At 35.2% G+C, this 22863-nt stretch overlaps 1 pseudogene; it reads right to left on the minus strand.

The window, feature by feature from the left end:
- Window positions 1–1966: 1966 nt before the first annotated feature.
- LOC149142072 (uncharacterized) lies at window positions 1967–22614 on the minus strand (annotated as a pseudogene).
- Between the last annotated feature and the right edge of the window lie 249 nt (window positions 22615–22863).

Below are 22863 nucleotides of genomic sequence, written 5' to 3' on the forward strand. Positions count from 1 at the left end.
TTTCCCATCAATTTTTTTGATATGAAATTGATGTTGGAAGCTAATGTCACTAAGTTTTTCAATGCATTTCTCCTCACCATGTGATCCTAGAATAAATCTTCGCATGTCAGCAGTTTCTTCCAACACATCAAAAATAGGCTTTGGCAAGCTCCCAACATCCTTCCTCCTCAATGTTACTAAAAAATAACTGAACATCTGATCAATATGGTCATGAGTGTGCCAACAAGAACGAAATCGACCTTTACCTTCTGAAAAATTCTCAATTCAACAAGCATGTTTAGATATCCAAAAACAATCTGATTTTTTTTTTCACGATAAGTGTTGTCCAATTGTAGATACAACAATTTAGGAAGATTACTAGACCAATGAGAAAGCACATCATGAATTATGGTTATTGTCAGATTTTCATCATTATGAATATTTGGAGTTGTGAAGTATACCCTTGACAACATTTTCCCATTCAAGACCATACAACCGACCAAGTGATACTGAAAAAAACTTTCCCCTATAAATTTTTGGTTGTACGAACAAAATGTGGTATAAGTGTTTTCTTCTGGTCCATACCATGAATTATCAAACCCAAATATTTATTTGGATTATCATAACACTTATTTTGATGCTTGTACAACTTTTTCCTTTCACTTGTTTTTTGTTTGCGATGCTCTTGAAGCACTTTGACAATGGAATCTACACAACATAAAATAAAGTCATTAATAAATATGTTTTCATAGCTGATGACTATACAATTTTAAAAATTAATTTTATGAATGCTTACCTCTTTCTTCCCCTTCACATTTATCCCTTTCTTATTTAAGAGAATCACATGTACTGCAAACCCCCAACCTTGTCTTCTTAGGAATACAGACATTGTTGAATTCTTTCTTCCATATTGAAGCATCAAAAGTGATAGCTTATTGACTTAAATGTAAAAATACACAAGAGGTATTTGTAAATAATAATTTATTAATATATAAAATTGTACAAGTGATGAATATTACAATGAGGACCCACATATATATACGTAAGTAGGTGTCCTTTCATGACTAGGCATGTGTTTTAGACATGAATTTTCACTTAAATTAATGAATATTTAACATAATCAATATTTAATTATTTAATATTTACATTTATTTTATTTATTTACTTGTTATGAATTATATTCATAACATAGCCCCCTCCTTCAGAAGCTTTGTCCTCAAAGTTGTATCGTTGGTAGTTTCCTTCACCCTAATCCAGAAGAATTTTCTTCACTTGCATTTTATCACCCTGGCATAAGTAACTTGATGTAAATTCTTTTTTTTCTTTTAATATATATGGATTTTTTTTCTTTTCCTTTTTAATTTTTATTTCATTTTTTTTCATATAATTTTTTATTTTTATTTTATTTTATATATATTTATTTTATTTTCTTTTGGATTTTTATTATATAGTTTTTTTCTAATTAACAATTAATATAAAACTTATTTTTATAAGTTATGTAACTTAGGGATTAATTCATTAATGAGAACATCAAAAAGATACAACAGTTTTTGTGGGTGACATGACTCTTCGATGGCCAGAAAATGTCTGGCAGCTGGTCAAAATCGGAGCAACAGAAATAGGGACGCAGCAGGTGATGACCAGGCATCTAGTAGATGAGTCGGCGCTGGAATATGGTTAACAATGGGTGATCAATGCAATGGAAGCTATTACATGACTTAGAGACCAACAGGACAAGGAGTCAGACTCTCGGGGAAAGGTCGACCCGAATGGTGGCACAACAACTCGTTTACTATGCTTGTGAACACTGCGCCCTGTAGTGTCATTTTAGCGGACAAGACTTCATCAGGAGGTGTTGACGTTGTAGTGGTAGCTGACAGTAGTGGACGCAAAGAACAAGAAATACATACATTTGATTTAATGTTGATGCAAGTGGCTCAACAATAACACCTTGCTAATTATCTTTTGCATTTCTAGCCGCCTAGGGCTACCAGTGCCTTTCTTTTTTGACAGAGTGTTTTGTTGCCTGGGCAATCTTTAGTTTAGACTTTTGGGCTTCTTTCAAATTTCCAAAATTTGATTATGAGGCTAGATTTTCCCTGTTGAGGTAAGCATGAACAACATGAGAAAATCCAAGCTTATAGGATAATAACAAACCACGTAAATGTTTCCCTTCAATATTTGATTCAATAGTCTATCCATAGTGGAAAACGTCATTTATCTTGGCTTCAAATATCTTCTCTTCAACGAGCTTGAAATGGTACAAAGAATATTTATCAATAGAGGTATGTCCAGGAAATACTATTGGCAAAGTTTTGTATGAATCCCATCAAACTTGGGCATATATCTCTCTCTTTCAATATTATTAATAAAATATTATGCTCTTGGCACATTCTTTTCAACTCCTTTCTTAAATATAACTTTTCTGGCTTTTGTTCCTCTTGTTTGTTTTCCAGTACCATTTCAGTGTGTAGATAGTACAAACCATCAAGGGCCTTTAGATTCTCATTGCATACTCCAATGAATACAATAACACCTCCCTTATAATCTAAATAATCCCCTGCAACAAAAAATCTGGCAGAAGGGCCTAGTCCATTGGTAACTGTTTTGAACCATGCACCAATCTCTATGTTTAGTATATGAAAATCATCAAATAAGCAGAGATCATCAGTAAACCACCAAAGACAAACAAATATTTTCCCAAATAGACTATAGAATGGCCTACTCGTGGTGTTAGAATCTGGCCAATTATTTTAATTTGTTCCCAGACAAGAGTATCTGCATTAGGGACATGGACATCAAACAAATGTGAACCCAATGCATCTTCACCACCAACCACTATAATGTTTTATGATGTACAGGTATGGCTATCACATGGAGATGGTGGTTTACCACTTGTCACAACTTTTTTCCAAGTCAAGTTATTTGTATCCAAAACATAAAGGTCATTGTAATAAATCTCTTCTTCTTCTTGAGTTTTCCCTAATCCTCCTAAGATAAATAGACGATGGCCAATAAGAGTGGCACTATTCCCCTCTCGATCTACTGGTCCTTCACCCTGTACGTTAGGTTGCGTCCATGAGTTTGTAGTTGTATCAAGTATGACCAGGTCTCTAAGAGGATTCTTCCCATCAATGCCACCAAAAACAAACAGACATGATCCAACAGTTGTACAACTATGGCTATCCCTCAGAGTAGGAAAATTTTCTTTCAATATTGGCTTCGTCCACATTTGTTTGTTCGTGTCAAAAGTGTGAACATCATTTGTCAGGAAATTGTCCTTTCTGTAGCCTCCGAAAACATAGAAAGAATGGCCATTCCTGAGAGTTGCATGTGTGCCCCCATCTCTTGCCTAGACCCAACCAACCACCTTTCCTGCCAGGAGACTTTTTGGCATTTGGCTCCTCTCCACATTTTGTCTTAATATTCAAAGCTTCATAACTACAAGAACAATTATGTTCTAAGTCCTTCCATTAGATGGTTCAATTTTGTATAGGATATCTGTGTGCATCAAGTTCCTCAACGGATTTCTAAATTTTCTTTTTCTTTGAAATAGTGGATTCAATTGTTGTAACGATGGGTTCGATTTCAGCCATACCTTCAACCCTAATATCAAACGACAATGTTGATTCTAGATTTTGTGGCCAATCTTCAAACTCAACTTTGTTTTTAAGATCATCTTCATTCTCATCATAATATGAAATTGACATACCCTCTTTTGCATCAAGGTCAACTTCCTCATTGTTATGATATTGTTCATCTTCATGTGTCTCAAGATAGTCCTCATCCACGTCACCTTCATCTGGATCATCATATTGATCTACATAATCTTCATCAACATCATTTTCATCTGGATCATCATCCTGATCTATATCATTCTCATCCACGTCAAGATCAACTTCATCTTGATTTTCAACATTATAATCTTCTTGATCTATATCAGTTACATCAGAATCATTATCTAGATCTAAATCATCCTCATTCACTTCAAGATCCCCTTTTATCTAAATCCTCATCTTGATCTGTATAAGCTTCATCGGAATCATTATCTAGATCATTTCCTTGTTATCACTTTCCTTTCGACATGCTTTAACTTCTGCATATGATTTTTCTAAATGGTGAAATGCTTCTTGAATTTTACTAAAATTCTCCATGGATTTAGGACATGAACGTAATGGCATATTGTTCGCCGAACTATGCTCAAAGACTCGCATGATTATATTGTGCACCATGGCTCCGATACCACTGAAGCATCAAAATTGATAGCTTGTTGAATTAAACATAAAAATACACAAAAGGTATTTGTAAATAATAATTTATTAATATATAAAATTGTATAAGTGATGAATGTTAAGATGAGGACCCACATATATATACATAATAAGGTGTCCTTTCGTGACTAGGCATGTCTTTTAGACATGCCTTTTCACTTAAATTAATGACTATTTAACATAATCAATATTTAATTATTTAATATTTACATTTATTTTATTTATTTGCTTGTTATGAATTTGTTATGAAACCAGCTCAAGAAAAGATAGAAAAGATAGACGCCTTAGAATTCAGCCTCTTCGAGGGGGCAACCTCCTTTACACTACATAAATGAACAATTCTTGGATGATTCAAATGAAAAAACCTCCTTTCTCTATATAGGAGTCTAAGGAGTCACAATATAACCCAGCCGACCTAACAATAATAATATAAAGCCACAAAAATAACAATAGAGGGATTCTATGGGGCACAGTGATAACAACATGGGGATAATAGGGGCACAACAATATTAATAAGGGATGCAACTACAATAGTAATGGGGTAATCATTAGTATTATAGGGACCCAACATGCCCCTCTCCTTCAAAAAAGTGTTGTCCTCAACACTTGAGTAGTTCTGGATGCTTCTATATAAAATTCTCATCCTCCCATGTAGAATCTTCAGTGGATAATTTCTTCCACTTGATAAGATACTCTGAAATTGATCGATTTCATAGCTATCGAGTTCTTGTTTCTGTGACTGCTTCCAATTCCAATATAATTTTTCCTTCCTCATCAAGTTCTGGAAATATTGTTTGAACTAGGAGCTTGTCACCTATAACCTTCTTTAAACATGAAACATGGAAAACTGGGTGCAATCGAGAAGCTGCAGGCAGCTCCAATTTGTATGCCATAGTACTAATATTTTGCAACACCTTGTATGGACCATAATACTTTGGTGATAATTTATTATCCTTCTTAACTTTCTTGAGGGACATTTTCTTATATGGTTGTAGCCGTAGGAATACCCAATCACCTACATCAAAAATTCTTTCACTGCGATGTTGATCTGCCTGTTGTTTCATTCTATTTTGTGCCAATGTGAGGTTATCCTTTAAGAGTTGGAGGACTTGTTGTTGATGTTCGATGTGATGTTCCACTGCTTCAACCTTAGAATTTTCTCTTACATATGATGTGATGGATGGTGGCTAATATCCATAAAGTGCCATAAATGGGGTCATTTTTGTTGCTGTATGGAAGGAAGTTTTATACCATCATTCAGCCAGAGGCAACCATTTGACCCATTGTGTCTTTTTATCAGATACAAAGCAACAAAGATATCCTTCCAAACATTTGTTTACTATCTCAGTTTGCCCATCAGATTGAGGATGATAAGATGAGCTATGAGCTAACTGAGTACCAAGACAAGAAAATAATTCTGTCCAAAAATTCCAATGAAAATGGGATCTCTGTCACTTACAATAATCTTTGGGTTTTCGTGTAGCTTTTGAATTGTTTCCATAAATGCAGTAGAAACTGTACTAGCTTTAAATGGATGTGATAATCCACAAAAGTGTGCATACTTGGTAAGTCTGTCAACTACCACCATGATGACACTCTTTCCCTCAAACTTGGGTAAACCTGTGATAAAATCCATTGAAACCTCCTCCCAACATTGGCTTGGAATGGGTAAAGGTTGTAATAGACCCAGTGTCTTAATTGTTTCAACTTTATTTTGTTGGCAAACCAAGCATTCCGCCACAAATTTTTGAATATCTAATTTAAGGCCATCCCAAAAAATTCCTTCTTAACCCTGTGGTAAGTTTTTAAAAATCCTGAGTGCCCTCCTAAGGGAGAAGTGTGAAATTCCATAAGAATATTTTGTTTTAGTTGGAAATTCCTACAGAGGTATAAGCGATCTTTGTACCATAAAGAATCATTTTGCCAGCTAAATGTATCAGACGTACTGGAATCTTGTTGTAACTTTCGAATAAGTGCCCACACTTCTTCGTCATTCTTCCATTCCTCCCTTGCTTCGTTTATCCAATTTGTTTGGATAATAGAAATGGCACACAACAATGCTTCCACATCCTCATCCTTTCTTGAGAGTGCATCTGCCACCACATTTTGCTTCCCTTTTTTGTAGATGATTCAAAGTCATAACCCAACATCTTTGTGACCCACTTTTGTTGCTCTTCAGAGGATAATATTTGTTCTAAAAAGTATTTAAGGCTATCATGATCCGTTTTTACCTTGAAGTGTCTTCCCATTAGATAGGGTCACCATTTCTTAAGTGCATGGAGTATTTCCAACATTTCCTTCTCATAAATAGCTTTGTGTAAAAACTTTCCCTTGATTGGATTACTTTCAAAAGAAATGGGTCTTTCATCTTGCATTAAAACAGCACCAATTCCATTTCCTGAATCATCACATTCCACAATAAAGGTTTTTGTGAAGTTCGGTGTAGCTAAGACTGGTGCTTGGCACATTGCCTCTTTAAGATGTTCGAAGGCCTTTGTTGCTTCTGGAGTCCATGAAAATTCATCTTTCTTCAATAATGTTGTTAGAGGTTCTGCTATTCTCCCATAATTATTAACAAACTTGTGATAATACCCTGTCAACCCGAGAAATCCTCGTAGATGCTTTATGGATGTGGGGTTTTTCCATTCCTTAATGGCTTTAATTTTGCTAGGGTCTACCTTAACTCCTTCATGAGATACAATATGACCTAGATATTCCACCTCTTGTAATCCAAAGAAACATTTGGATCTTTTTGCATATAATTGTTTCTCCTCCAATAGTTGTAGCACCCTGTCAACATGTTCAACATGATCATTCCAAGACTTGTTTTAGATTAGTATATCATCAAAAAATACTAACACAAATTTTCTAAGGAATGGTTTGAAAATGGAATTCATCAAACCTTGAAATGTTGAAGGTGCATTGGTAAGGCCAAAAGGCATGACCAAAAATTCATAATGACCCTCATGAGTTCTAAATGTTGTTTTCGGAATGTCTTCAGTCTTCATTTTGATTTGATGATATCCTGAATGAAGATCTAACTTAGTGAAGTAAATTGATCCATGCAATTCATCTAGTAATTCATCAATGACGGGAATGGGAAACTTATCTTTAATAGTGATCTTGTTGAGCTCCCTATAATCCGGACACATGTGCCATGATCCATCCTTCTTGTACACTACTACTACTGGAGCAGGGAAAGAACTTTGACTCCATTGAATTATACCAGCCTCTAGCATTTCTGCAACCATACGTTCAATTTCACTCTTTTGGGCATAAGGATATCTGTATGGCCTGATGTTTGGAGGAACACTTCCTGGAATCAGATGAATAGCATGATCATGATCACAAATAAGTGGGAGACCTTTGGGAGTCTCAAATACCTTGGAATGATTGTCCAAGGCTTTTTGGAGATCTGGAGAAATAGATGATTCCAATGTGGAAACATCTAGCGAACATAATTGTGCAATTACACCCCTTTGTTCCTTTTTTAAAAGCTTTTTCATACCGTTAGAGCTGATTATCTTTCCCGGTTTCCCTATAATACCCCTTAATTCAACTTCCTTTCCTTCCACAAAAAATTTCATGAAAACTTCTTGAAAAGTAAATGCTATTGTACCCAAGGATTGTAGCCATTGGACTCCTAGTACAACATCAGCACCTCCCATTGGAATGGAAAGCATTGGGCTAGTCAATACATATTCTCCCATCGATAGCTTGATATTATGGCACTTTCCAGAGCAATTTATTTTTCCTCCATTTGCAACCATCACTTGACACTTTGGTGCTGGAAATAAGAAGAAATTCAATTCTTTTGCTACCTTACAATGAATAAAATTGTGGGTACTTCCTGAATCAATCAACACTATTACCTTTTTCTTCTTAATTTATCCTTTTATCTTGATGGTTTGAGGAGTGGTAATTCCCGCCAATGCATTACAAGATATGGTCGAATTCATTTCTTATTTATCTAGGCTTTGTTCCTGGAGTATATCCTCTTCTTTTGACCTTTCTTGCTCATTTTCTTCTTCCTCTTTGCAATCTATGTAGAATAGTTTCTTCTCAGCACACTTATGACCTTTAGTGTATTTGCTATCACAACTGTAACAAAGCCATTTTGCTCTTTTTTCTTCCAATTTCTATGGTTTCAACCTTATAGGTTGTGGAATACTATGGGCAACAACACTTCCATCTTTATAGTTGTGAGTGGTATGCTTCCTGGTTGCCATAATTCTGCTTTCCATTTTTCCTGCTAACCTGAATGCCTTCTCTAATGAAGCAGGTTCCCAAAGGTGAACATCATGTTGGATATTATCTTTTAAGGCCCTATGAACACATCAATCCTATGCTCATCTGGAATAATTTTTACCCTTATGTTCAATTTTTGGAACTCCTCAATGTGCTCCATTATTGAACCCTTTTGTTTGAGACTTATCAATTGGCTAAAAAAAGTGTTGCTTTTTGTATCCTCATAATGTGCTATCAATTCTTCCGTAAAAATTTCCCAAGTGATAATTTGTTTACGAGAGCAAAGCCATTGATACCATACAAACTGATTTGGTTCCAAATATAAAGTTGCAATACGTACCTTTTGTGTGTTTTGCACATTATTGAGATCAAAAAATTGCTCCATCTGTAATATCCATGTTGTGTCTGTAATATCCATGTTGCGGGATCCTTGCCATCAAACTTCCTCATATAGATTTTTGGAATATGGTGGGTCTTCGATCCCACATTAGAGTCTAAGAAATCATGATTAACATTTCTTTTGTTCGCATCATGAGTTTCCTTTACTACCTTTTCACCATTAGTAAGTATTTCTTGTAGAAAATTTGTCAAATCTGTCTTCAAATCTGCCATGTATGTCTTCAAATCTGCCATGTCTCTCTTCAAATCCTTCTTCAAATCTATTTTCAAATCATCCATCTTAGCTTGCATGCCCTTTATCTTAGATTCCACGCCATTTATTTTAGCTTCTGTTAGCTTTTGTGAGAGTGACATTTGTTGCACTTGTTCTTGTAATTTTGATATATCATGTAGCATTTCTTCCTCTTCTTCATGAGTCATGCTAGAGATTTCAGGTTGCTTTCTAGGTGTTTTCATTTTCTTTCCTCAGGGCATCAATTATCGATAGTAATGCTCTACTATGCCCTTTGAATTCCTTCAAAATAAATTTTCAAACCAATCTTAAGCAAAAATTTAAAAGAATCTACACACCTTTTTTCACCTTATAGGAGCTCGATATTGCCTCTGATTTATCTCTATACTTTCGGTTCATCTAGTTATGAAATTGCGACTTGCAATAGCCCTCTGTGTCCTCTTTCCAATGCCACGAGTCTTATCCAAATTGGTTTCTCCAAGGAAGATTTATGTGAAATCTCCCACAGTGACCTGATTATAGACTAGTTCAGTAGAGTGAACTTCTATGATGTGCCACGAGTCATTGTTTCAACCTTTGGCTCTGAAAAATATATACAAGTAACTATAGTCCATCCTATTTCTGTACCTTCTTACGAAATTTCAATCTGATGCTCAGATAGAAAGTTATGACGATTTTCCCCATGTCACCTTTTTGGAATGTAATTCAGGAGTTTGCAAAATGACCAACTTCCACAGATCATATCTCTGTATATATAGCGTGAAAAGATTTGAAATTCGGACTTGAGATTCAGCATGATTTCTTCTCAAATGGGTTTTTTTTTAGCTTCTGAAACATCACAGAAAAAAAATTTATAGCGAAAATTCCACGATGACCTATTTGGAGCAGCAAAACCCTAGAATCCAAATCTCTGATACCAAATGTTATGAAACCAGCTCAAGAAAAGATAGAAAAGATAGATCAACGCCTTAGGATTCAGCCTCTTCGAGGGGGAAACCTCCTTTACATTACATAAATGAACAATTCTTGGATGATTCAAATGACAAAACCTCCTTTCTATATATAGGAGTCTAAGGAGTCACAATATAACCCAGCCGACCTAACAATAATAATATAAAGCCACAAAAATAAAAATAGAGGGATTCTATGGGGCACAGTAATAACAATATTGGGATAATAGGGGCACAAAAATATTAATAAGGGATGCAACTACAATAGTAATGGGGTAATCACTAGTATTATAGGGACCCAACAAAATAATATTCATAACACATATCTTCACAAAATATTAATATGTAATAAATCGACCATTTCCTTCAACACCTTCTGCATATTCTTTGTATAAGTTGTAGATTTCTCATCTTGAGAAATTATCTAGAATATGTATTGTCTCTCTATTTGGCATACACTCTCCATGCTTTGAAAATAAGTCTTTCATCCATGACATTGCAGTATTTCATAATGGCCCAAGTTGTCATTTATGATATACTTCTAAAAACAATGTGGGATCCTTTTCCAAATTTTCTTGGATTCTTAATAGATGAAAATTACCCATTGAATGAAACATTGTGAAAGTATTTCTACAGATAAATAAAGACCCAATATGTGAATCATAACTTGACAATGTAGATTGCATGCACCCCACTAAATATGAATTTTGCATGCTTTTATTCATTGACAAATATCTCTTCCTTTTCTCCAATGCAAACTTGAAATTCATATGTTTCAAGCAATCCTTTTGACAACATTCACCTGATATGAGAGCACTGATAGAACTTATTCTCATGAGATATTCTACTCTACCCCCTTGTATAACTAGAATGTCTTGGATTGATGCGAAAAGGTCTACTCCTACTCCTTAATACAATATTTGTTGGCAACATCTCCATCATTGAATCACCATCTATATAAGCATTTTCATCATCATTAGGAGGAATATTATCCTCACTATGATCATCTGTGCTTTGGAAATACTAACTTGGAGGATATTCTTCATCTTTCCCTTCATCAGTGCTACCCTCATAGTCCTTAGAATTAGGACAAAATGGAAACTTTGACGCGATGTTTATTGGATATTCTTCATCATGTGCATTGTCAATGTTGCTGTCATGGTCCATAGGATTAGGACTACATGGAACATGTGACTCTTTACTTACTAGAAATTCTTGATCATGTCATTCATCATTGCTACTCTCATAGTCCTTAGGATTAGGACTAAGTTCTTCATCCTACCGTTCATCACTATTGCACTCATAGTCCTTAGGATTAGGACTAGGTAGAAAATGTGACTCTCTATTTACTACAAATTCATCATCCCACCCTTCATCGCTATTGTTCTCATAGTCCTTATGATTAGGACTAAGTGGAAAATGTGACTCTCAATTTATTGGAAATTATTCATCCTGTCCTTTATCACAACTACTCTCATAGTCCATAGGATTAGGTCTAAGTGGAAAATGTGACTCCTGATTTATTGGAAATTCTTCATCCTAGCCTTCATCACTACTGCTCTCATAGCCCATTGGATTAGGACTAAGTGGAAACTATGACTCTCGATTTATTGGAAATTCTTCATCCTGGCCTCATCACTACTGCTCTCATAGTCCATATGATTAGGACTAAGTGGAAATTGTGACTCTTGATTTATTGGAAATTCTTCATCCTGACCTTCATCATTGTTGCTCTCATAGTCCATAGGATTAGGACTAAGTGGAAACTGTTACTTTCTATTTATTTGAAATTCTTCATCATGCTTTTCATCATTGTTTCTCTCATAGTCCATAGGATTAGGACTAAGTGAAAGCTGTGACTCTTTATTTATTTGAAATTGTTCCTCATGCTCTCCATCATTGATGCTCTCATAGTCCATAGGATTAAGACTAAGTGGAAACTGTGACTCTTTATTTATTTGAAATGCTTCATCCTTCCCTTCATGATTGTTACTCTCATAGTCCTTAGGATTATGACTAAGTGGAAAATTTGACTCTCTATTCATAGTGAAAGAATTTTCATTATATTCATCAATATGAATAGAGTTGTTATGTGACGAAGATGTTGATGCTTCACAAAGGTAACTTCACTATAACAAGAATCCATGTCTTTCAAATAGAAGAGGTTGAATCAAATTCACTCTCTCCTAATGATAATATATAGCTTAAAGAATGAAAATTTCCATCCAAAGTTTCCTTCTAAAAATTTTCGCCGAAAAATTTCCCTCCAAAAATTTAGTTTCATGTATTTCCCTCCAAACTTTTCTTCTACAATTTATGGAAAAAATTTAGCTAAGATTTTCTCATGAAATTAATCTTTTAAACTAAATCTTTAAATTAAAATTTTAAACTAAATCTTTAACCTAAATTAATCTTTTACTTAAACTATATAGCATTTACTAGAAAATTGAATATTTTTTAATTTTTTATTATATCTTCTATCACACATTTAAAATAAATTACTATATCACCATAACATGATTTATATGTTAAGTTTTTATTAAAAAAAAACTGATACCACATTCACCATCCGGTAAAACAATTTCGTAATTTCCGCTATATCATAAATTACTATATCTCCATAACATGATTTATATGTTAAGTTTTTATATTAAAAAAATTAATTCTACATTCACCATGTGGTAAAACAATTCTCTAATTTCCTCTATATCATAAATTTCATTATCACTATTCCTCACATAACATCAAGGCTTTTCGAGGTTCTTTAAAAGACATGGAACAATTTTGTAGAGCAACTACATTATTATCGATAACACATTCAATGGAAGATTATCGTATTTGAAAGGTTAGTTTCCCTTTTGTTGAGTGCAATTCTTAAACTCCCATAGTTTTACTAGTATTTATGTGTCAATTGAATTGTTATCTTCACGTAAAATACCAGACAAAAAACAAATTCTAGTAAAAAAAATTTAACTTTTCATTAACGAAATTTAGATTTCTTTTAGAAATTAAAAATTGACATGAGTCAGGCTTACCTGATAGCCTCTTGGCAGGTAGGAGGCCACTATGTCAGAAGTGGGTGTGGTGGGCCTGGTCATGGGCTTCCCGATTTTGGGCCTGCCTGCCAGGGGTAGAGCAACCCCCTACTAGGCTAGGGGGTCGATTCTCGTAATCGGCCCCTTAGCCTACTTGGGGGCTGCTCTGCCTCGAGTGGGGACGCCCGGCTGGTCGCACCCTCAGGCAGTGCCCAAGGGAATCGGCCCCTGATAGGCCAGGGGGGAGATTCTAGGAATCGAACCCCTAACAGGCCAAAGGGCCTTTATACCCTGGGTGGGTGCACCCGCCCATAGGCACAAGCACGACACGACACTAAAGCACAGTGGCCCACTAGAACCCTTGGTATGTAGGGGGGTGATTTTGAGAATCAGCCCCTTGGAAAGCAGGGGGCTTATTCTGAGAATCGACCCCTTGGTAGGCAGGGGGTCGATTCTCATAATAGGCCCCTAGCTTGCCAAGGGACTGCGGACAAATGAAAAAATAAATAATTTTTTTCAAAGGAATGGACTTTGAGAATCGGTCCCTTGGTAAACAGGGGGTTGATTCTAAGAATTAGCCCCTTGGCATGCAAGGGGATGATTCTCAGAATCGGCCCCTTGGCAGGCAGGGGGCAATTCTCAGAATTGGCCCCTAGCCTGCCAAGGGACCAGGGACAAATGAAAAAATAAATACTTTTTTTCTAAGGAATGGATTTTTTTTGTTCCTTGTATGAACCTAACATCGAACTTGTCATGGGGGTTGATGTGCATGTTTCTGGTCTTTTTTCGTTTTAGATTTTGTTTTGTTTTTTTGTTTACTTAAGCTACTAGTTTTTTTGTAATTTACTGATTTATATATATATATATATATATCTGTGTGTGTGTGTGTGTGTGTGTGTATTTTTTGCAGGAAAATGGCATCAAGGAATATTTATGTAAATATTTCTGGACCAAAGATTGCTAAAACTAGAGGTGGATCCTCAAAAAATACTAATGAACGAACCAAAACTTAGCTAATAACTACAAATCTATCAAGTGCCTCAAAATATAAGTTAATTTCTTACTGGAAGAAATCAAAAGAAGTGAAGCATACAGAACAGATATGTTTGTGAAAGATAGAGAAGGCGAACAACATCTAAAAATATATCTATATGTTGATATCCCTAACGATAGGTGAAGTTATGAGGTTCTGGGAAAAGTACTAGACATATCTTTAATACCATATACTGAAGTTGTTTATGTACCTACAAAACCGTCCAAGTCACATGACAAGATTAGATATTAGTTCGCATTGTCAATGCATGACACGAAAGATGAATCTACAAAGATGTGTAAACAAATCATAAATGAGATTTCACAAGATATTGTAAGTATTGTAAATTATATTTATGTATTCTGCATTATTGTAGCTATATCATTATATCGTTTATAACTTCGTTTTTATTGACATATGACATTTTGTTTGACATAATTTTATTGAAAATACTTTGATTATGTTGGGAGGCATTTATTTTATAGAGCAAGATACTATGAATAATGTCAGCATTTTCTATTCAAGGTCAAAAGAAGATATGGAAAACAAGAAAAAAAAAGTAATTCATGATGCTACAAAACTACATCCAAGGGATCAGCAAAGAATGCCTATAGTGGATAAATCTAGCAAAGCTAGACATGTTACTTTTGAAGAGGAGGAAATTGAAACTGAAGCTGAAGAATATGTTTTCATTATTGAGGATGAGATTAGAACTGATGTTAGAAAGGAGAAGAGCCATAAAATACCAAAAGTAAAAATGCCCAAGAATGTCTCTGTTCTAGTTGATGATGAGGATGTTACTTATCTATAAGACAAGAGGAGGAAGAAAACAAAAGTTGATCATTCTCAAATAGTCAAGTCCAACAGTGAAGATCCTAGTGAAAATTCAAAAGTAAGTAGGGAATCATTACACCAGGAGTTGATTTAGAGGATGACATTATTAAAACAAAACAAAATTCCATTCGACATCACTTGACAAAGACAAACTTAATTGAGGTACATTTCATCTTAATGTCAGACAAATCTATAAGCCAAGTGAAGGACAATTTAAATATCAAAATAGAAAGTCACACCACCATGTTCAACTTGGAGACATTGATGAGGTACAATCCATATGCTCGTGTAGTTGATTATGTCCTTCTTACGGATCCAATTCAAGTTCCCAAAAAAGAATCATATGATAAGTCAAAATGTTTTGAATACAATTATTATGTAATTTGGGAGAACCATTATGTAGAAGCTCAACAGAAATTGATGGAGGAATATCCCAATAACCCGCATTTTGAAACAATGAAATGTATCATTTATGATAGTTGATCAGATACAGAAGCAAAGTTGTTGGCATGGGATCATAATACAGATAATGAGTATAGAACGTCTATGAATTTTATCCAAAGGTTAGATTTATTCATAATGAACTTGAAGAAAAATGTGGTGCGGATAAGACAAAGGTTAGTCTAGAATTTCGGAAGGACTGTTGTATGGAAATAGGTTATCCAATTGAGGAAAAAAACAATTCAAAAGGGGGGAGAGTACATTTTGATATATTTAGAGGTATTGATAACATTTTCTAGTTTCCATTTAGAACTGCAGAGATATGGGAATTAATTAATGAGATTTTTAACATGTGGGAGAACATTGACATTAAAAACCAGAAGGTGAAAAAGTCTAAACCATTGATATGTAGGAGGAATAAATCAGGTCCTAAAATGAAGCAACTTCCAGAAGATATTACTATCACACCTTGGAGAGAATTGCAAGGAGTGAAGGATGAAGAACTTGTCAAAATAATATTATCTCTTGTGGAGTCAGGGGAATTATCATTGGACAAAATGTGTGAGGAATTTCAAAAGTAAGTTTGTTGTATTATTTTTACTTATTTCTAGATTATAATTTTCTTTAAAATATAACATATTGTTGTTGGTAGAATTTGTTATAAATATCATTATATTAAAAAAAATTATTGATGTAGGAGCATCAAACTATATCGATTCACTTTGACCTGACCAGTCAAAATCATTTACCAAAGAGGGTTGGTCCTCTTAATTTTCTTTAATTATTTGTCTATAATAAGTTGTTAAGACTGCCAAGTTGGCAATGAACCGATTGAATTTGTTAGCCTAGGTGTTTTATAGTCCAATTAATTAGGGATTGATTTGTTGGAGGATTCAAATGGGATATGGTTGTAAATCCCTTCGAATAAGGATAGTGAGTATAGAAAGAATGGGTAGGCCTTGGGAGCACCTAGATTCAAGGGCAAGAGTTATCTCTGAGTTTTTTCGATACACAATTGATTAAGAATAATCTTTCTATCTGGCATCACTTTGTGTTGATAAATAAATATATAATTTTGGTTTTCTGTGTGGAGTGTGAATTTTGGTTGTTAGAATTTGTTGCAAGTGTTTCGCCACCATACAGATCTAGCATGAGTAGGGCATAGAGGGGACTTTAAAACTTTATTGGGATTAGTCTTTTTGGAGGTTACGTTGAGTTAGCTCATCTGTGTGAGTTGGGTATCCGGATCCGTTTAACAAATCATGAGATCTCCAGTGCCTGAGAAATCAAACATTCACATTCAATGGAGTTTGTTAGGTTTACAATTGCATTTTGTATTCTGCTTATCATATCCTCCATGTGTGTTGTGTCTTCTACAATAGAGCATGTGGGTGCTCCTTCTCCTTCACTTGAAATCGAATCTGGAGGAGCTCCCTTGTCCTTCGTTCCTGTAATGGCTCCATCGTTGTTTTCTTGTATCAGTGTGTATCTCGCTTGGTTGTGAATATCAGTGGAAATATCTAGAGTTTGAAGAGGCAGATGATAGCTTGTATGGCATCCATTAGCAGGGTTTTTCTATTTTTTTTGTATTTCCTCATATTTTGAGGGGGAAAACCTATCTGCAACATATGTTTATTTTCAATTTTAAGTTTAAAGGCTATTATAGAAAGAGGATCTTAACCTCTTGTGAGCTAAGAAAGGAAATTTGGCCTTGGTAGGCCATCATTTGGTATCAGAGTGCAGGAATAGAGTTATGTTCTTAGAACTTCAAAAAATATACCACCCAAGAGAGGAGGAGCTAGCATAGGTTGGGGAAGACATGTTGCCAATGCAGTGCTGCTTGAGGAAATTAGACATCTTCGCACAAGAATGGAAGCAATGGAAACTGCTCAGAGGAGAGAACCTGATGAGGGAGATGCCAGTGTTGAAGAAGAATCTTATGATGAAGAAGAAGAGGATGAAATTGAAGCCGCAAAGTTCTCAAGGCGTTGGCAAAAGAAAGTGGAACACTGAATGTGGAAATGCATTTGTGTGAAGGAAACCTTAATGTGGAAGAACTAATGGATTGGATAAGTGCATTAGATAAGTATTTCGATTATGAAAAGTTCGAAGATAAAAAGAAGGTGAAATTCGCAACTACCATATTGAAAGGCCATGCAGACATCTAGTGGGATGAGTTAGAAATATCCAGAGAAAGAAAGGGAAAACTCAAGATTAAGTAGTGGGATAAAATGGTGAGTAAATTAAAAAGTAAATTTATGCCTAAAGATTACCAGTTAAACCTTTTCAAACAGTTACAAAACTTAAGACAGAAAGGGATGACTGTCAAAGAGTACACAAAGGAGTTTTACAAGATGAGCATTAGATCAGGACATGCTGAAGATGACATAGAAAAGGTAGCAAGTATATCAATGGCTTGAGATATGACATACAGGATGAAATCAATCTGCTAAGTTTGAAGATAATTGAAGGTGCCTATCAAGCAGCTTTGAAGGCAGAGGAGAAAATATTGAGAAAACAAAGTCAGAGAAACAAAGGTAAAGGTCTAGCAAGAGGAAGAGGAGCTTCCAAACCAAGATTCCAGAATTCTCAAAATGAAGCAGAAGGTTCAAGTAATCGACCATCACAGAGGGGATACTTTGGTAGAGGAAGATTTGGAATGAGAGGAAGAGGCCGAGGCAAAAAAATATGGTGCTACACATGTGGTGAATTTGGACACATGTCATGGGACTGTCCTAAAAACAAACCAGCAAATCAAAGGAATGTAAATATAGCTGAGACAAAGGAAGAAAACCCTCAGGTCAAGGGGAAAGAAGAGCCACCTGAGGTGGGAGAGTCTTTATTGTTAAAAAGAGTGTTTCTTAAGGTAGAAAAAGAAGCAAATGAACCAGCTCAAAGGAAAAGTCTATTCAGGACTATGTGCAAGTCTAAAGGGAAATGTTGCAAGGTTGTGATTGACAGTGGGAGCACTGACAATCTTGTCTCCACAGAGATGGTAGAGAAATTGGGGTTGGTTAAGATGGTACACCCTACTCCCTACAAAGTGTCCTAGTTGCAGAAAGGACATCATCTCTTGGTGACAGAACAGTGCAGAGTGGAGATAGAGATTGGTACATATAAAGATGTGGTATTGTGTGATGTAATGCCAATGGATGTGTTCATATATTGTTGGGAAGACCTTGGCAGTTTGATAGGAAATCCATTCATGATGGAAGAAGAAACACATATACCTTAGAGAAGGATGGGAAGAAGCACACATTGTTTCCTTTGAATGATGAAGCGAACAAAGGAGCGGCTGGAAATAATGTTTTGATGATCAGTGGAAAAGAGTTGTTGCGTGAAGTCAAAAAGGAGAAAGAAATGCATTTTGTTGTTGTGGGTAAACCTAAGGTAATTTTGACTTCTACTAATTTAGATAATCTGCCTGTGGAAATTAAGAACCTGCTAAATGATTATGTCGACATTATTGTTGATGAATTGCCAAATGCATTGCCACCAATTAGAAGTATCATCCATCACATAGATTTAATACCTGGTGTGAGTTTACCAAACAAAGTAGCATATAGGCTAACTCCTTAGGAAAATGAAGAATTTGGAAGACAGGTGTAGGAGTTGTTGGATAAACTGATAAAGGAGAGCCTAAGTCCATGTGTAGTACCAGCAGTGCTCAGTCCAAAGAAGGGTGGTGAATGGTGCATGAGCATCAACTCCAGAGTGATAAATAAGATCATTATCAAGTATAGATTTCCCATACCACGTATGGATTATTTGATGGATTTCTTGAATGGGTAAAAGTATTATTTTAAGATAGATTTGAAGAGTGGATATCATCAAATAAGGATTAGAGAGGGGGATGAATGGACAGCTGCATTCAAGACTAATAGTGGGTTTTATGAATGGTCAGTGATGCCTTTTGGACTCACTAATGCACCAAGTACATTTATGAGACTGATGAATGAGGTCTTAAAAGAATATGCTGGAAAATTTGTGATAGTTTATCTTGATGATATTCTAATTTTCAATCAGAGTAAAGAAGAGCATCTAGAGCATCTTAAGTTGGTTTTGAATACTTTGCAAAAAGAGAAGTTGTTGATAAATTTAAAGAAGTGCAGTTTCATGAAGAAAGAGCTTGTTTACCTAGGATTTGTAGTCTCATAGGAAGGTTTGAAGATGGACCCAGAAAAAATACAAGCAATTTTGAATTAGCCAACTCCAAGGAGCGTATTTGAGGTAAGAAGTTTTCATGGTCTTGCAAGTTTTTATAGAAAGTTTATAAGAAGCTTTAGTCAGATCTATGCACTGATAGTTGAAACAATAAAGGAAAGAAAACAACCATTTAAGTGGATAGAGGCAACAGACCGAAACTTCAAACTGTTGAAAAAGAAGATCACTGAAAAACTTGTTTTAGCCTTACCAAGCTTTGATAAAACTTTCCAAGTTGAGACTGATGCTAGTGGGATAGAAATTGGAGCTATACTGAGCCAGGAGTAGAGACCTATAGCTTATTTCAGTGAAAATTTGAATGAGGCCAAGTGGAAGTACTCATCCTATGATAAATAATTATATGTTGTTGTTCAATCTTTAAAGAAATGGAGGCATTACTTGCTGCCCAAAGAATTTATTTTGTATTCTGATAATCATGCACTATAGTTCATAAATAATCAGCCAAAGTTGAGCCAAAAGCACGTTAAGTGGGTGGAATTCTTACAAATTTTTACCTTTGTAATCAAGTACACAGATGGTAAGTCAAATAAAGTTGTTGATGCTTTGAGCCAAGTAAATTTGGTTGTGCAGGAGTTGAAGATTGGCATTTTGGGATTTGAAGAAATGATTGACATGTACAAGGAAGATACAAATTTTAAAGAAATATATACAGTTGTTCAAAATCTTGTGATTTATAATAGAAGCCAATGGTTGGACTACATGATTCAAGGAGGTTTTCTGTTCAAAAACAACAAATTGTGCATTCCTAAGTGTTCCATGAGAGAAAATCTGATTAAAGAAAAACATAGTGGAGGATTGTCTGGACACTTTGGACAAGACAAGACATTCACTCAAGTGAATGTGTTGTATTATTGGCTAAAAATGCAAACTAATGTCAAAACGTTTGTTGAGAAATGAAGGATTTGTTAACATGCCAAAGGAAGGAGCCAAAACACCTAGTTATATCAACCATTTCCAATACCGAACAGACCTTGGGATGCGTCCAGCATGGATTTTGTTTTAGGTTTTCCAAAAACTCAAAGAGGATATGACTCTATCTATGCTTTTGTAGATATATTTTCAAAAATGGCTCATTTCATTTCTTGTAGGAAGACTAGTGATGAAACTCATATTGCTAATTTGTTTTTCTCATAAATTGTGAGATTACATGGGCTTCCTATGAGTATTGTTTCAGGAAGGGATACTAAGCTCACAGGACACTTTTGGAGGACTCTATTAAGGAAGCTAGGTACAAACCTCAATTTTATTTCAACCTATCATCTTCAGATGGATGGGAAAACCAAAGTGATGAATAGGAGCTTCTGAAACATATTAAGAAGTTTGGTTTATAAAAATCCAAAACAGTGGGATTTAGCACTTGCTCAAGCTAAATTTGCTTACAATGATACTCCTAACAGGAGTACAGGAATGAGCCCATTTTAGATTGTTTTTGGAATGCACCCTAGAGGAGTATATGAGCTTAGAGATTTGGGAAGGCAAGAGATAAGGAGTGCAAAGGATGAAAAATTTGCAGAACAGGTGCAGAAATTACAGGAAGATGTCAAGTAAAGGCTGCAAGAAAGTAGCAACAGCTATAAACAAAGGGTTGATGTGAATAGAAGAGAAGAGAAGAGAAAAGGAGTTCCAATTTTCTGATTTATTTATGGTTTACTTGAGGAAAGAAATATTTCCTATAGGAACTTATAACAAATTAAAAATGAAAAAGATAGGACCATGCAGAATTTTGAGGAAGTTTTCTGCCAATGCTTATGAGATTGAGCTACCAGAAGGAATTGGAATATCTCCTATATTTAATGTTGTAGACTTGTACCCATACAGTGAAACAGAAGCAGAATCACAAGATGAACCTCCAAATGAGGAATTTCAAACTCTAAATTGGGAGGAACAGATGCCAAAGATAGCAAAGAAAGAAGTGGAAGCAATCTTAAAGAAGAGAGTGACAAAGAAGACTAGAGGACAAACATATTATCAATATCTAATCAAATGGAAGGGACAGCCAATTGAATATGCTAGTTGGATGACAGCAATAGAGTTAAATAAATATCAAATAAATCCTGAAGTTTTGATGGAACATTCTTTTCTTCCCTGGGAGTCTGATGCAGGAGCATCAAACTATATCAATTCACTTTGACTTGACTAGTCAAAATCATTTACCAAAGAGGGTTGGTCCTCTTAATTTTCTTTAATTATTTGTCTGTAATAAGTTGTTAATACTACCAAGTTGGTAATGAATCAATTGAATTTGTTAGCCTAGGTGTTTTATAGTCCAATTAATTAGGGATTGATTTTTTGGAGGATTCGAATGGGATATGGTTGTAAATCCCTTTGAATAAGGATAGTGAGTATAGAAAGAATGGGTAGGGCTTGGGAGCACCCAGATTCAATGTAAATCAGGCCATTAAGGGCAAGAGTTATCTCTGAGTTTTAGTTTTTCGATACACAGTTGATTAAGAAAAATATTTGTATCTAGCATCACTCTGTGTTGATAAATAAATATATAAGTTCGTTTTCTGTGTTGAGTGTGGATTTTGGTTGTTAGAATTTGTTGTAAGTGTTTAGCCACCAATACAGATCTGGCATGAGTAGGGCGTAGAGGGGACTTTAAAACGCTATTGGGAGCAGTCTTTCTGGAGGTTGCGTTGAGTTATCTCATCTCTGTGAGTTGGGTATCCAGATCTGTTTAACAAATCATGAGATCTCCAGTGCCTGAGGAATCGAACATTCACATTCAATGGAGTCCATTAGGTTTACAATTGCATTTGTGATTCTTCTTATCATATCCACCATGTTCGTTGCGTATTCTACAACAGAGCCTGTGGGTTCTCCATCTCCTTCCCTTGAAATTGAATCTGGAGGAGCTCCCTTGTCCTTCGTTCATGTAATGGCTCCATCGTTTTTTCTTGTATCGGTGCGTATCTCGCTTGGCTGTGAAGATCAATGGCAATATGATAACCCGTATGGCAGCCATTAGCATGTTTTTTCTATTTGTTTTGTATTTCATCATATTTTGAGGGGAAAACATGTCTGCAACATATGTTTATTTTGGATTTTAAGTTTAAAGGCCATTATAGAAAGAGGATCTTAACCTCTTGTGAGCTGAGAAAGGAAATTTGGCCTTGGTAGGCCATCATTTACTTTATTTATTCAGTCACAAGGTTTACATGAAAATACAAGAACAAATGGTTAAATTTTTGAATAAAGATAGTTGGGATGATGT

This window comes from Pinus tabuliformis, chromosome X, assembly GCF_031772625.1.
Source record: "Pinus tabuliformis cultivar Carrire ecotype Pingquan chromosome X, CPIR1, whole genome shotgun sequence".
Lineage (NCBI taxonomy): Eukaryota > Viridiplantae > Streptophyta > Pinopsida > Pinales > Pinaceae > Pinus > Pinus tabuliformis.